The sequence below is a fragment of the Marmota monax genome, unplaced genomic scaffold (genome assembly GCF_021218885.2).
Source record: "Marmota monax isolate L192 unplaced genomic scaffold, Marmota_monax_Labrador192_F-V1.1 WCK01_AAM20220418_F8-fsc00086, whole genome shotgun sequence".
In the NCBI taxonomy this organism is placed as follows: domain Eukaryota; kingdom Metazoa; phylum Chordata; class Mammalia; order Rodentia; family Sciuridae; genus Marmota; species Marmota monax.
Window position 1 is genome coordinate 4,964,171 of NW_026693086.1, and position 14,414 is coordinate 4,978,584.

General features: G+C 57.0%; 1 protein-coding gene across 2 annotated transcripts in view; it reads left to right on the plus strand.

Moving 5' to 3' along the window:
- Sbk1 (SH3 domain binding kinase 1) overlaps positions 1 to 14,414 on the plus strand; it is a 50,708-nt gene that overhangs the window by 21,127 nt on the left and 15,167 nt on the right. The window contains exon 1 of one of the 2 annotated variants that reach the window (XM_046454630.1): positions 5,758 to 6,496. The exons of the other annotated variant lie outside the window; for it this stretch is intronic. The gene's annotated coding sequence lies outside the window, so the exon portion shown is untranslated. Of the gene's footprint in view, positions 1 to 5,757; positions 6,497 to 14,414 lie in introns of those variants that run through there. 2 annotated transcript variants of the gene reach the window in all.

Below are 14,414 nucleotides of genomic sequence, written 5' to 3' on the forward strand. Positions count from 1 at the left end.
CTTGACTCCTTATCTCAGGGTCTCCTTCTGAGAAACTCAAACTAGGACGGGATCAGAGCCAGACCCCGAGGGAGGGATGTGTGCTGGACAGCACTTGTTCCTGCCGTATGCCTGCAGCCCTCAGGGGTGACTTTGGTGACCCACCCCCATGGAAAGAGCTGGGACTGAACCAGCAACAAGAACCCCCCGCCTGGCCAGGCGCGCTCCTCAAATCCCAGCGGCTCCGGAAGCTGAGGCAGGAGGGTCGTGAGTTCAAAGCCAACCTCAGCAAAAGCTAGGTGCTAAGAAACTCTTCGAGACCCTGTCTCTAAGTACAATATTTAAAAAGGCTGGGGTGTGGCTTGGTGGTTAAGCACCCCGGATTTAATTCCTGGTACCAAAAAAAAACACAAACAAACAAAAAACCTGCTTGGGGTCCAGAGGCACAATAATTGTGGTTGGGGTCAAGACCTATCAGATCTCATTCCACGACTTCCCGACTTCCCCGGAGAAAGAACTGAACTCGCCATGGAGATGCAGGACCACCGTGAGCAGGAGGTCAGGGTGGGGCAGACTGGGGTGGCCAACCATACCCCATCACCAGCACTTCTCAGAGTGTGGTCTTCTTGGACCTGGCTATAGAAAACAGAGTCACATCCTGGGAAAACTCCTTCTTCTCTTTTCATTTCTTGTTAAGATCCCATTTAAGACTGGGGGTGTAGCTCCGTGGTACAGTGCTTGCCTAGCATGTGCGAGGCCCTGGGTTCCATCCCCAGCGCTGCAAAAATGTAAGGAAGAAGGCGAAGGAAAAGGAAAAGAAGAAGAAGAAAGAAGCCCTGCTTGGTGACACACACCTGTAATCTCAGTGACTCTGGAGGCTGAGGCAGGAGGATAGAAAGTTCGAGGCCAGTCTCGGCAACTCTCAAAATAAAAAAGGCTAGGGATATAACTCCATCACAGAGTACTCGCCTAGTATGTGTGAGGCCCTGGATTCCATCTCCAGTACAAAAAAAAAAAAAAGAAAGAAAGAAAAGAAAAAGAAAGAAGATTCCATTTTAAAATACTCCCACTGAATAATTTTTAATTGTTTGGGGGAAAAAAAGTGAAGGAAATTAAAGAAAAGTGTAAACCCGTGCACAGCCACTGCTAGAATCAATGTTAACATTTTATCCTATTCGCGTCAGATATTTTTACTAAAAAAAGACAAAACATGACAGAGAAAGATGAATTCCCATCACACCCCCTCCCATCCCATTTCCTGGATTCCGTCCCCAGAAACAGCCGCTGTCATGGTTCTGGAGAGATCCTTCTCCTCGTAGGACTTGGCACGCCTTCAGTGCAGGGAGCAGAATTCCCGACTGAAAGCTGCTTCAAGTTCAGCCCAGCAGGTCGGTGACACCAAAGAGAAGCAGGTCCTTTGCTCTTCCTGCCATCACAGTGGCAGCCAGCTGGCCACCCACCGTCCCGGAGTTGTATTTCCACGTGGGGTGGGGGTGGGGGGGGCTCGGTGGCAGTGTCTCTGGAACAGTGTGCCTCTCGCTTCAGAATGTATCCTCCAGAAAGAGACTGGAAGACGGGCCCCTCCAGCTGCTGCACATCCCGCCTGCCCAGCTGTCGCTCCCGATCCCCCTGGGGTTCTGGTGAACTTCCTGGCTTTGCTTATCAGCCATGACTACCTTCTAGAGGCCCCCCATGCTCCTGTGCCTGTCAACTGCTTCCAAACTATAGCCCCAAATGTCATCCTATCTGTCATCTTCAACCTGATCAGCTCTCGGACCTCCCCAGTCGGCAGTGCCACCAGGGTCCATCAGGCTGTGTGAGCTGGTCACCAGTACCAATGTCCTAGGCATACTGGTGGCCATTCTGGCGGGTGGGGGTTCTTCCTGGACAAGACTGCTGTCCTGCAGGTGACCAGGGGCCTCGCCTCTGTCATGCCTGGTAATTTACAGGGAGCAGTCGCTAACTGCGCAGGAGCATATAGATGTAGCATCACTGTAAAGGGCTGTGGACCCTGGGCAGAGGAAATCTAAATGGAGATGATCTCTGTTTTCCAACCTGTCTTCTACGTGGCTGTGGAAATCATGGCCAAGTTTTACCTTTGTGTTCTGCTATCCAAATTATGCCCATCAAGACCTCTGGGGGGGGGGGTCTTGCTGGGGAAAAAGCTTGGGGCTGGCAAGATGGTTTATCCCTCGGTGTCAGTGACCAAGACCCACAGCCTCCTAAACAGCTGCATTGGTTCCTCTCTCCAGATATGTCGTGTGGCTCAGTCCTCTGAGAAGCAGGCCAAGGTGGGGTCAGCAATTTATTGGAGAAAATGCTCTGGAGGAGATCGAAGAGCGGGAGCGAGAGGGGGCTGGGAGAAGCCGCAGGCTGCACCAGATCCAGCCCTTAGGAGAGAGAGAGAGACTCAGGCTGCAGTGCAGAGAATGTGTTGTCAATGCCAAGGGGCGACCTTGATCCAAGGTCGCCCTTAGAGGGCTTCTGTGTCTCCAAGGAACAGGTGTGCTGTTATTCCTTGGCTGGGACCAGTCCATGGGAAGCAAACTGGCGCCTCTTTTGTGCTCCAGAGATGGGTTTCACAGCTGCCCCCGTGGGTTGAATACTTTCCCTGACGTCAGAGGTCTGAGTGGCACAAGTTCGTGGCTGCCATCTTCCTCCCCTTGAGCTACATGGCAATTTCTCAGACCCCATGACCCCCTCCTTCTTTCCTTCCTTCCGGGGATTGAACCCAGGGCTTCGCGCATGCATGGCTATGCTCTACCCCTGAGCTACGCCCCAGCCCTCGCCATGTGCCTCTTTGAAGAGTTTCTAAGAGGAAACTTTGAAGACTTAGTGGAGCATACTACAGCCTCCTGTCCCCACTGCTGCAGTTATCTGGGGGCCTAACCAGGGACTCACTCCTTCCCCTTCCACTGTCCATTTCAAATGATCCACACTCACCTCCTAAAATTTCTACCATGTTCCAGTATCAGCTCTCATCTTGGCCAGGTGTGACCCCTTCAGTCCTCAGGGACCCAAACTGTTGGTTATCATAATCCATGCACCGTTGGATCCACACAGGTGTCTGTGGGCTTCCACTCTATAAAGCAGCCCGCCTTCCTCTGCAGGGACAGCGACTCCCCTCTTCTTGTCCATTGGTCCCAGGACACTAAAGCCCAAAGTTTCCCAGCAACAGCCATAGCTTAAATTTGGTGGGACCCTTGCCGTGTCTCTGGACTCAAAAGTCCCTCTCAGCTCCGACGTGGGGGAGGACAGGATCTTATTTCCCACAATGCGTCTTGGCAAACTTTTCCTAATTGCTTTGTGGGTAATCACAGCCCCCACTGAGGAATCAAGGAAGGTTTCTGCAGAAGGGGGCCTTAACCTGGCCAGCCCTCAGGAACTGGGTTAGCGTTCTGTTATTGTCAGATACCTGACAAAGTCAACTTAGGAAGAGGAAAGGTTTATTGTGGCTCACCATGCTGGAGGCTTCCGTCCAGGTTTTGTTGGTCTCATGGCTTTGGGGCCTGTGGTGAAGCAGTCCTCCGTGGCAGGAGCATGTGGCAGAGCAAGCTCCTTCACCACATGGACAGGAATGAAAAGAAGAGAGGAAAGACTCATGTCCCCCGAGCCCCATTCAAAGACACACCTCGAATGACCTAAAATCTCTCACTACGTCCCTCCGAAAAAAGTTTCCACCACCTTCCCATTGCACCAATCTTAGAACCAAGACTTTGATGGCTTTAGGGGGATGTTTTAGATCCCAACAAAGCAATAACCATGGCTGGGAGTGTGTCAAGGCCTGATTCAACCCCTTTCCTTTCTAGGCCTCGGTTTCCTCATCTGTATAAAAAAGGAAAGTCCTCGCTAAACTCCTGGGACTTGGTTGTTAGACCCAGGAGGGCATTCTTTCCCACTTCCTCCCTCTCCAGCCCCCCTCTACTGTGTACCCAGTAACTCAAACACCTTCATTAGTTTGGGGGCACTGCGCCTTCCTTGGACAGCCTTAGAATCAAGAGGGTAGAATTTGACATTGGTAGTTCAAGAAGAGGGAGGGGAGGAACAGCAGCCGCAGAGGAATTGGTTGGCAGGATAATTTGTTTGGAAAACAAAGAAGAGGAGAAAGATGTTCTAGATAAAGAAAAACAAATATATAAAAAAAGATGAGGAAGTAGATGTTCCAGAACAGGGAGACTGAGGTCAAAGCTGAATGGAGAGGGGAATGGTGAACAGGCTCCAAATGCTAAAGGCTTTGAATGCCACAATAAGGAGGGTAGACTTTATCCTGGAGGGAACAGGGAGTCCTTCAAATTTTCGTATATACGGGCGGCACTCGATTTGATTTGCATTTTACACAGTTGATGGCCACAAAGGACTTGCATTCAAGAAACATGCATGTAAGTAGAGATGGGAGAAAAGACAAGTTAGACACTGAGCAATATTCTCAACAGGAGAGGTTGCCAACCAACGACCTGTAGATCAGATCTGTCGCCAAAGCGTGTTTCATTTGGTCCATTCAATATTTCTGAACTTGGGGAACGCACTGAGAACATGGAAAAGCTGGAAGATTTTATGTTAGGATATGGATTTTCTGCTTTTCTTGAAACACCATCTGGCCACAGGGAGCCCAGGGTCCCTCCAGTTTGTAACATTTCCACCACTCCCTAGCCTTTCCCTGACCTCAGCTACTTTTTGCAGTTCTGGGTTGGGACCCAGGGCCTCCTGCATGCTAGACGCTGTTCTGCCACTGAGCTATATCCCCAGCCCCTATTCAGTCATTTATGTGACCTATGGTACTTGAGCTCTTAATCCCTGGATTTCAAAGTCCTAGAAACAGTCAGATGGTAGGACTGAGAAAAACGCCTAATCACAGAAGAAATAGGGGAGGTGCCTGGGGCGTTGGGGGGCTTTCTCATAAAGCAGAGTGTGCTGCAAGGACGAGAGGGAGAGAGACTAGGGCCTGGAAAGATGCGCTGTCCCCATCTCATCTCTGTCCTCATCCGCCCCACTTCCATTCAGGCCACCAATTTCCGGTTATCATACAAAGCTCCTTCACACCCGGGTGGCTTTACACATGCTGCACCTCTATCTCTGCCAGGAATCCCCTTTCTTCCCTTCTGTCCAAGCCCCGTTGACCCCCACTGCATTTCCTTGACTAGTCACCTCCCGTTTACAGCACGGGTCGCAGATGCCACCCGAGTGGTCCACAGCCCAAGATCCCAGTTTAAGACCTCATCCCTGAGCAGATTGTTCTCTGGGGTCTCGCTCGAAATCGGATGGATAGATGGATGATGAATGGATGGATGGCTAGATAGATGGGCCGACAGGCAGACGGACAGAGGGACGATGGAGTGAATGCATATCGAATAGGAGAACTCGGATTTGTTTTCCCTTCTTGAAACAGACCCAGGCTCCGCCCCACAAGCACTGACTGGGACAGTCTGGGGCAGTGTGGTCCCTCGGGGGCCAGGCAGCTGGACCAGGTGACCCTCTGAGACTCCCCCGAGTCCTCTGTAACCTCGTTCTCGCCCCCTCGTGGGCTCTGACCTACAAAAGGCGGGGGTGGGAGGAGGGGGAAGGAGTCTGCGGGCGCTAGGACCCAGCGCGGCCGGAAGGCGGGTGGGGGCGCCGCGCCGCGCCCCGCGCGCGGGGAGACTCTGCGTCCCGCAGCGCGCGGCGGGCGGGCGGGAGCGCGCGCGCGCTAAGCGGGACTGACAAAGGGGCGGGCGGCGGCGCGCGAGCCGGAGGGCGGAGCCGCGGGCTGGGCGGGCAGGTGCGCGCCGGCGGGAGGGCGGAGCCGCGATGCCGCGATGGAGCGCAGCCCGGGCGGGCACCGGCGCTGGGGCCCGAGCGCCAGGCGGAGCGCGAGCCGGATCCGCAGCCGGAGCCCGGGCCAGGTCGGGGTTCGGGACCGCAGGGCCGGGCTGCTCGTAGCGGCGGCGACGGAGCCCCCCAGCGGCTGAGGGGCGTCCTCCCAGCGCCCGCCGGTGGCCGGGACCCTGCAGCCCCGCAGCCGCGGAGCGCGGGGATCCCCCCGGCATCCAGCGTCCAGCGAGCCCCGGGCAGCGGAGGCCCCCGAGCCAACACCGAGCGGCTTCCCGCGGGGGACAGCGGAGCCAGCTTTCGGATTCCGAAGACAGAGCTCCCTGCGGCTCCGCGGAGACTCCCCCTCTTCGGTCTGGGCCCCCCAAGACCCAGAACGCAGAGCTCCCGAACGGGATTGCTGGAACCCCTCCCAAGACCCCGGTCGCTGCAACTCCACACCTCAAGACACCAAGACCCAGCTCGGAACTCCGCAGATCAGGGATCCTAAGCCCCAGCCCCGGCACACGGAAACCCCAGGTCTGGGAACCCTCACCAGCAAGAAGCCTCGGGACCCCCCTCGAACCTCCGGGACCCGGGCGACCGAGCCCCTGACGGCACCCTTCGGATCCCGGCCCGTGACTGTGGCGCCCTGAGCCCCCGGGGCCGGGCTGATCCAAACCGAGACGGCGCCCAGGCCCCCTGCCGCGGCGTCCCCGCGGCCCCAGCCCAGGTAAGCCGGGCCCAGGTGTAGGGCGGCAGGTGAGTGGCCTCCGGGGTCCCTGCATCCCTGCAGGTGGGGAAGGGAGTATTGTGAGCGCGCTCCCCCTCCCCAGCGTCGCCATGGAGCCCAGGCTGAAGGACGTCTCTTTGTGTCTCGCTTGGAGGAGCCGCCCCCTCCTCCTCTCCCTTCCCCCACCCCACACCCTAACCCTGAGGTTTGGGCGCTGCTCGGGGCCCCAGGAGGGAGTGATGAGGGAGCCCCCTGTGCGTGGAGAGGAGGGCAGAGGGTGCAGAGGCTCCTCAAAATCTGAGCCCCGAGCGCTGGACGCTAGGTCCTCGGAGTATATACACCCCTCCCCCATGGCCAGCCTCAGTTCTCAAGTAGAGTCCCCTGGGAAAATATGGGGGTGTCCACAGGTGAGGGGCCTGCAGCATGTGGCTCTGTGCACTGACCGGGGCTTTGGGTGGTGTCTTTGTCTGAGAGCAGGGAAGGGGTGTGTTTGAGAGAAGGAGTGGGGATCCCTTGTTTTCTCTGTCTCCACTGCCCACCACTCAGGCCACAGCAGTGGTCTTCACCCAGACCACTGCCCTGCAGGACCCGGAGGGGGCAAGCCCTCCTCAAAGTGAGGCGCTTGTCTCTGGGGAGGAGAGGTAGTCTAGATGAAGAAGCCCTTTCAGGTCAGAGCACTTTTCTATCCCCATGTGTCCCAGGGACAGTAAACCCAAGTTCCTCCTTTCTCCTGACCTCCAAAACACCCAGGGCCAAATCTAGGATTGGGTCAGTGTGTCCCGGACAGCCCAGGGGCCATTCCAGGTTCTTGCTTTAGATTTCCAGTCTGCAAAGCATCCACGGTCCCCGCCCTCAGTGTGGTCCTGAACCCCAGGCCCTGCAACTCCTGGGGAAGTGAGGTGTCCCCGGAGGTTGTACCCTGAAATTCTGAATGGGAGATCTTCAGCAGGGGCTGGCCGATGCCAGAGAACACTCTGGGCTGCTGGGATCCCCCCAGTCTCCTCGCTGGGAGCCCTCTGCAGGCAGGCATTGGCTCCAAACCCAGTCGATAGGTGAGCACACTGAGTCTCAGGATGCAGGACCCTGGGTACCTGGGCCCCCCCCCCCCCCCAGTAGCTCCTTTGTTTACTGATTCATTTGAACCTTTAGCTGGTGTGTGTGCACTGAGTCGGGCCCTTTGTCACTTCTCCTGAGCTCTCCTGAGCTGTTCCTGTTCTTGATCAGACCCCCAAGATGTTGACAGCTTGCCCCAGCCATACTTAGTTGGACCGTTAAGGTGGCCCTGGTCATTGCCAGCTGATCAGTTCCTGACCCCAAACCTGAGGCACCTGACCCCCAGCTTCTGCAGACTTGGAGACCCTGAGCCTGAGCCGTTGATGCCTCTTCTCCCCCTTCACCACACCAGGTCCCTGCCTCCCCGCCCCACACACCTGCTGCTGGCATGGCCCCGGGGGTAAAGGTGAGACCTGGAGGAGGGGAGGACAGGGACTGCTTCAGGCCCAACTTCTTGTAGCCCCATCCTGAAAGTTCAAGGACAACTGAGGGGACAGCTGAGGCAGCCACCCTCAGCACAGGCTGGGGAGTGGCAGCTGCCCTAAAGACTATGTGACCTTGGGCAAGCATGTGGCATTACCCAGAGAGGGTGACAGAGGGCAAGCCACTCTCTGCAGCCAGCAGGGCAGCTATAGATAGGATTTGGATCTGAGAAGCGTCCAGGTGTGTCCTAACCATCCGGGAAGGAGTTCACGTGCCCAGGTGGGTTGGGACCACATACTCACAGAAAAGGGAGTGGACCCAGAGTGGAGAGTGGAGTCATTGACCAGGGGGAGACATTAGGCCAGAGGAGGACCGTGTCTAATCTGCAGTGACCCCCCACTGAGTCCAGGCCTCTGCAGTCTGGCCCTAAACCACCTCACTCCCCAGCCTGCTCTCTCCTGGCCCATCTGCTCTGGGTTTTCTAATCATCTTCCGCTGTCCCATGCTGCCCCCCCCCCACCCGGCCTAGAGCCCCACTCTAGAATGGCCTGAGAGCAGCTTCTGCCTCCACTTCCCCTTTTGACCTGACCTGGCCTAGCGCATCCTGTAGGGATGAATGTGATTGCTTGGTGGCTTGGAGACCGTGGTGTGTGTCTGCGTGTGCTGTGGAAGTTCCTCAGCATATCTGGGCTGTGACCTCCCGGGGACAGGGCTGTCTGATCCCCATCACATTGGCCTTGTCAAACCCAGAGCCCAGCATATGACCCACCACGTGTTGTCAAATACAGCTTAAGAACGGGGCGGGGTGGTGGCCCAGTGGCAGAGCACTTGCCTAGCAAGTGGGAGCCCTGGGTTCCATCTTCAGCACCTCATAGAAATAAATAAAGTAAAGGTCCACTGACAACTAAAAAAAAAAAAAAATACAGCTTATAGAAGCGTTTTGTCGATCTGGTGTATTTACATGTTTACATTTGCTGTCGGTGCAAAAAAAAACAATTGGAAGGTCTCATATTCAAATACTGATTCAGATCCTCTAGAAGAATCAGGTGAGGTGGCAACCCTATGCTGAGCTGAGGAATGGCCACCTTGTTTGGACAGGGCACATGCCCCTGCAGCTTGCCCTAGGACCCCCCTGGCCTGTTCACTCATTGGTGTGACCTCCTGGCCACTGCTACTGGCGTCCAGGTCTGAAGGCCCAGGGAAGAGGCTAGAAAAATGTTTGCTCAGCAGGGGACCTTCTGTGAGTCTCTGCACGTGTGTGTTCCCAGCCTCCCCTGCGCAGGCCGCAAGATGCAGAGAACAGTGTCCATCCGGGGTCTTTAGGGCTCAGAGGTGAAGTGGGCACGAGCCTGGACACTCTGGTCCCATCTCTGTCACACACTGCCACCCTGTGCTAGAGGCATCCAGTCATCTAAATCTGTTTTTACTCTGCCACTTGCCCAGGAGCAAAAGTCCAAGGTTCTAGACCCAGGACCTGCCAAAGATTCTCAGAGGAAGGCTTCCTGCCAGGCCTCAGTTTACCCATCGGTCCAGAGAACATGAGACTGAAGTTTCCTTGCCTGTAAGCCTCCTCCTTGCTCTCACTTTGTAAGACTGAGGTCTGGGTTTCGTCAGGCAGAAGGGTGCGTGGATGCAGCAGTCACTCAGAAACCCAACATTCCCTAAACGTTAATGAAACTGATGGGTGTTGCCAAGTAGATGGGCCAGGGGCCAGCACTGGGCCCCAGCCACTGGGCATGACCCTGGAAGGAAGTGTGCCATCTTTCTGGACACAGGTCTACAGCAGCCTGTGGTCAAAGTAGATGGCAGAGCACCATGGTTGAGGGTGCGGACTCTGGACTCTGCCTAGGTTTGTACCTCATTTGGTTGCTGTGGGACCTTCAGCAAGTCACTTAACCTCTCTGGGCCTCAGTTTACTTATGTGTAAGACAGGGATAACACTAATCATATAGGGTCATCTGGGGGATTAAGTGAATGAAATCATGAAAAGGGCCTAGGACAGGAACTGTTGGCAGTTTTTCAAAGGGGCATTGGTGAGAGGGTGGGTAAGCCTTGGTGGTTATGCTTCCCTGGGCTGGTCCCAGGAAGTGAAAGGCTCTTGGTGCTGTCCTAAGACAGGACAGGCATCTTTGGAAGGTAGTAATTCGTAGTGCTTAAGAACACCTCACCCCTGCTCCGAGGTGCATGGGGTAGGGTGGGGCTCAGGGCTGAGGGTCTGGGGGGCTCTCTGAACTTTGCCTTGGAGCTTAGCCTGAGGAGCAGGGTCCTGGGTAAGGCTCTCTGCACCCCAGCCTCTGCTGTCCAGGCAAGGCCTGCTGGGCGGCCACTGACTGCCGGAGGCCTCTGCCCCAGGCGGGTGGCTCAGGGCCAGAGCCAGGACCAGCACCTCCTGCAGGCCCCAGGCATCCCTCGCCTGCTCCATCTGGGTCTCAGGAAATGGCAGCAGCTGGACCTGGAAGCCACCTCTCCTGCCCGCCCCGCGCCCCATCCACACCATGGCTTGGCCACACCTGAGAGAGGACTCTCCAGACCCCTCTCAGCCCCGCCTGGGGACCATGTCACCCTTGGACTGGAAGGAGGCATTGAAGAGTTTACCCCGCCAAGTGCACCCGGCCAGGCACGGGACGTCATCTTCTCGTTTGGCCCCGGGTGCTGCACTCCTGGCCCTGAGCAGGACTCTGAGGCCAGCTCCGCCACTGCAATCCAAGCCAGGCACCGTGGGCACGCCTGTCATCCCAGCAGCTTGGGAGGCTGAGGCAGGAGATCATGAGTTCAAAGCCAGCCTCAGCAACTTAGGCCCTAAGCAAATCAGTCTCTGAATGAAACACAAAATCAGGCTGAGGATGTGTTTCAGTGGCCTAGTGCCTCTGAGTACAATCCCCTGTGCTTCCCCTCCCCACACACACACACAAAAAAAAAAAGCAATCCAGACCTAGCAGTGTGGCTTTGGGCAAGGTACCTAACCTCTCTGTGCCTCATACCCCTGTCTATAAAATAGGGGCGATCCTAGTACCTGCCTGTAGGGCCATCATGAGGCTTAAGTGAATGAATATTTGTAAAGGGCTGTGAATGGCACCTAGTGTCTGCTGAAGTCTTGCTCTTAGTCCTCAGAAGCCCTGAGCAGAAAGACGGAAACAGAGGCTTCAGGAGGGGACAGGGCTTTGTTCACGTCCCCGTGTCTGCAGTTCAGGGAAGAGTCCCCCACCACTCATACACAGCCCACAAGGCATGGACGTGAAAAGGACCCAGGGGGCCTGGCCTGGGCTTGGCCACGTTCCTGATGTATTGCCGGGCAGGGAAGGGTCTCCGCTCTGGCTGGATCCTGGGGAGTCTCTGAGTTCGAGGGCTCGAGGCCCAGGTGGGTGTGGTGTGTCTGCCTCCACCATTCAGGGGTGGCACATGGCTGGCTTCAGGAAGGGCTTGCTCCGGCCTGGGATTTAGCGTGCTTCTCACCGAGAGTGAAAACCAGATCTGTGTCGTGGTCTCCAGAGCCCTACATGACAACGGCCTCCCCCTCCCCCTCTGCCCTCCTGCTCCCCCATCGTCCCTGGCCACCCCTCTGCAGTCCTGCCCCTGAGCACGCCTGCACAGCCCACCGCCGGCCTCCCTGGCTCCCTCTGGGAAAGCTCTCCAGCTCTGTGTCCATGGGCGACAGGCTTCTCAGTGAGGCCCTGTGGCCACCCACTCATGGGGTCCTTCCCTTCTTGCCTGTATTTCCCTCTAGAATGTCTCGCCACTGACATTCATCCCTTACCTCCCCTGTGGCCCTGGGGGTTGAACCCAGGGGTGCTCTACCACTGAGCTACGTCACCAGCCTTTTTTATTATTTTGAGACAGAGTCTCGCCAAGTTGCTGAGGCTGACCTTGAACTGGAGACCCTCCTGCCTCAGCCTTCCGAGTTGCTGGGATTACAGGCCTGTGCCACTGTGCCCAGCTCTTCCTCGTCTGCCACCAATCAGAACACAGGCTCCTTGAGGGCATGGCCGTTCCCGTGGCTCACTGCTGTCCTCCAGGTCCAAGAACAGTGCCGAGCGCTCCGAAGGCGCTCCACGAATACTTACTGAATGATCTGGAGCCAGCAGATGATCTCTGAGGCCCCTCCTAGCTTTCTGACCCGGGATGCTTACTTAATCTTTCCTTCTCTTGTCTCGGGGATAATAAATAGCTTCTCCTAAGTTTGTTGTAGGGTTTAAATGAGTCAATATGCATATGAAGCTCCCCTCCCCTAAGTGGCTCAGGAGCACTGGCTGTTATTACCTCTATCTGAACCTGCGTCCTCACTGTGCTCATTAACAGACGAGGAAACCAGGGCTCAGGGAGTAAGTGATTTGCCCAAAGCCTCATGACCTGGATGGTGGTGTCCCAGCCTGGGCCCCAGCCTGCTGAGCGACAGCACATCCTTCCCTCCTGTAGGAGCAGGGGGAGGGGCCGAGCCTCCCAGGAATCCCTGCTCACCCAGCCAAGGCCCCTGCCTCGCCAGGCAGTGGTGAGGGACCCCAGCCCCCTGTGCCCTAGTCTGTCCCCTCCCAAGGGCCGGCTGCCCGCCTCCCCCAGGTAATGAGGCTGGGAAAACGCGCCCCACAGCCCCAGGGCTGCCTCTGCCCCAGGCCCTGGAGCAGGGGAGGATGAGGCCCAGGGCTCCCGCCTCCCCTGGGGCCAGAAGAGGTTCTGTAGCCTGTTCAGCTCTGGGTACCAGCTGCAGGCTGGCAGAGTCACAGACTATTAATAGCCACCAAGGCTGTGCCCCAGGGAAGGGGCAGACTGCGCGCCAGCTGGGAGGGGAGTGGAAGGAGAGGCTGAGGCTGGAGCCAGACCTGGAGCCTCACCCAGCACAGGGAACCCTGCGGCCCCTGGAGGGAGGGCAGAGAGGAGGAGCAGGCGCTGTCCCGCCGCGGTGACTGGGTCTTGGTACAGTCCCCACTCTGCCTCAGTTTCCTCATCTGGGAAATGGGAGAGGTGGGTCCACTGACCGTCGTTCCTTACGGCTTGAGTGGGTTCAGGGTGAGGTTTAGGGAGCCCATATGGCCTCTGTGGACAGGATAGAAAACGAGGCTCACCTGCAGCATCAGCCACAGAACCAGCTCCCCAGCCCCTCCGGGCGTCTGCTCAGAACCAGGCCCACCAGGCTCACTGGGCATGGTCAGCTCCGTCTCACTGCGGGGCAAGCTGGGGCTTAGGCAGGTAGCACAGCCGCCCAAGGTCACACTGCCAAGAAGGGACAGAGCACGGTTTTCACCTCAGTGGATGACCAGGACGAGACCGGAGAACACCATCTTCTTCCTTTGAAGCAGAACAGGGTGCGTGACAGGGTCTGTACTGTGTCAAAGGACCATGGGGAAGCAGAGTCCCATTTAGAGTCTGGGGGCTCCCCAGGGCCCTGTCCTCTGGTGTCGTATATAGAAGGGGACACTGCTGCATGGGGACATTTCTCAGGGAACAGGGTCCTGAGCTTGTAAAGATCCCTGAAAGATAAGAAGCACTAAATCAGTTCGTTTCATAGGTTGGAAAATGGAAGAGATGGCCAGGGCTCCCAGGGGACCAGTGGCCGAGGCCAGAGCCTGGCTAAGTACCTCATAAGCCTCCTTCAGGGCCCAGAGGGCCTGGCTCTGGGTCCCCTGTCCCTAGCAGTGACAGGAGAGTCCACGTGCGGACAGCTGTCTGAACTGCAGTAAACTAACGTGAGGGGCAGGGACATCTTTCAGGGAAAGTGTTAAAGTCAGGTGGCCCGGGAAACCTGGCTTGGGGACCCAGAGAAGGGGCTTCCCCTCCCGAGCTCCACTTGGCCCACTGTGGGGACTTAGGCGGCCGCTGGGCAGGTCACTGTCCTCTGGACCCTCTTGGGAACCTGGCTCTGTGCCTGGGTGTGACAGCAAATACGACCTCTCCTGTCACTGTCCCCTGGTCTCCCTGCTCCCCAGCCACACCTGGCTCCTTTTACCCCCCAGGCCCTACAGGACTGTCCCTCAGGAAGCGCCTTCCTACAGCACTTCCCTTCACTCCCCGAGATTCGGTTGCCTTGTGGCAGCCCTGGGGCCCAGCAGCCAATGCACCAGGCACCACGGTTCTTGCCATCCAGGTGCTTGAGACCTGGTGGGACAAAGAGAAGTCACAGTGGATGCTGCAAGGTGGTGAATTGTGTCATACATCTACCAGGGGAAAGAGAGCAGGGTGCAGGGTCAGAGGGCAGGAGGGCAGCCCTCGCTGGCAAGGTATCCCCTGAGCGGGTCCTGGGGGAAGGAGCCAAGCCACATGCTGTCAAGGAAGAGCTTTCTAGGTGAAGGGACCGCCCCACGCAGGACTGGCCGACTCGGGAACAGCAGGAAGACCCGAGTGTCAAGCACAGGGCCCAGGAGAGACCGCCCGGGGGCCAACAGGGGCATCGGGAGGACCTTGGAATGGGGCGGGAGCCAGTGGAGGTGCTGAGCTGGCAGTGATGGGGTGC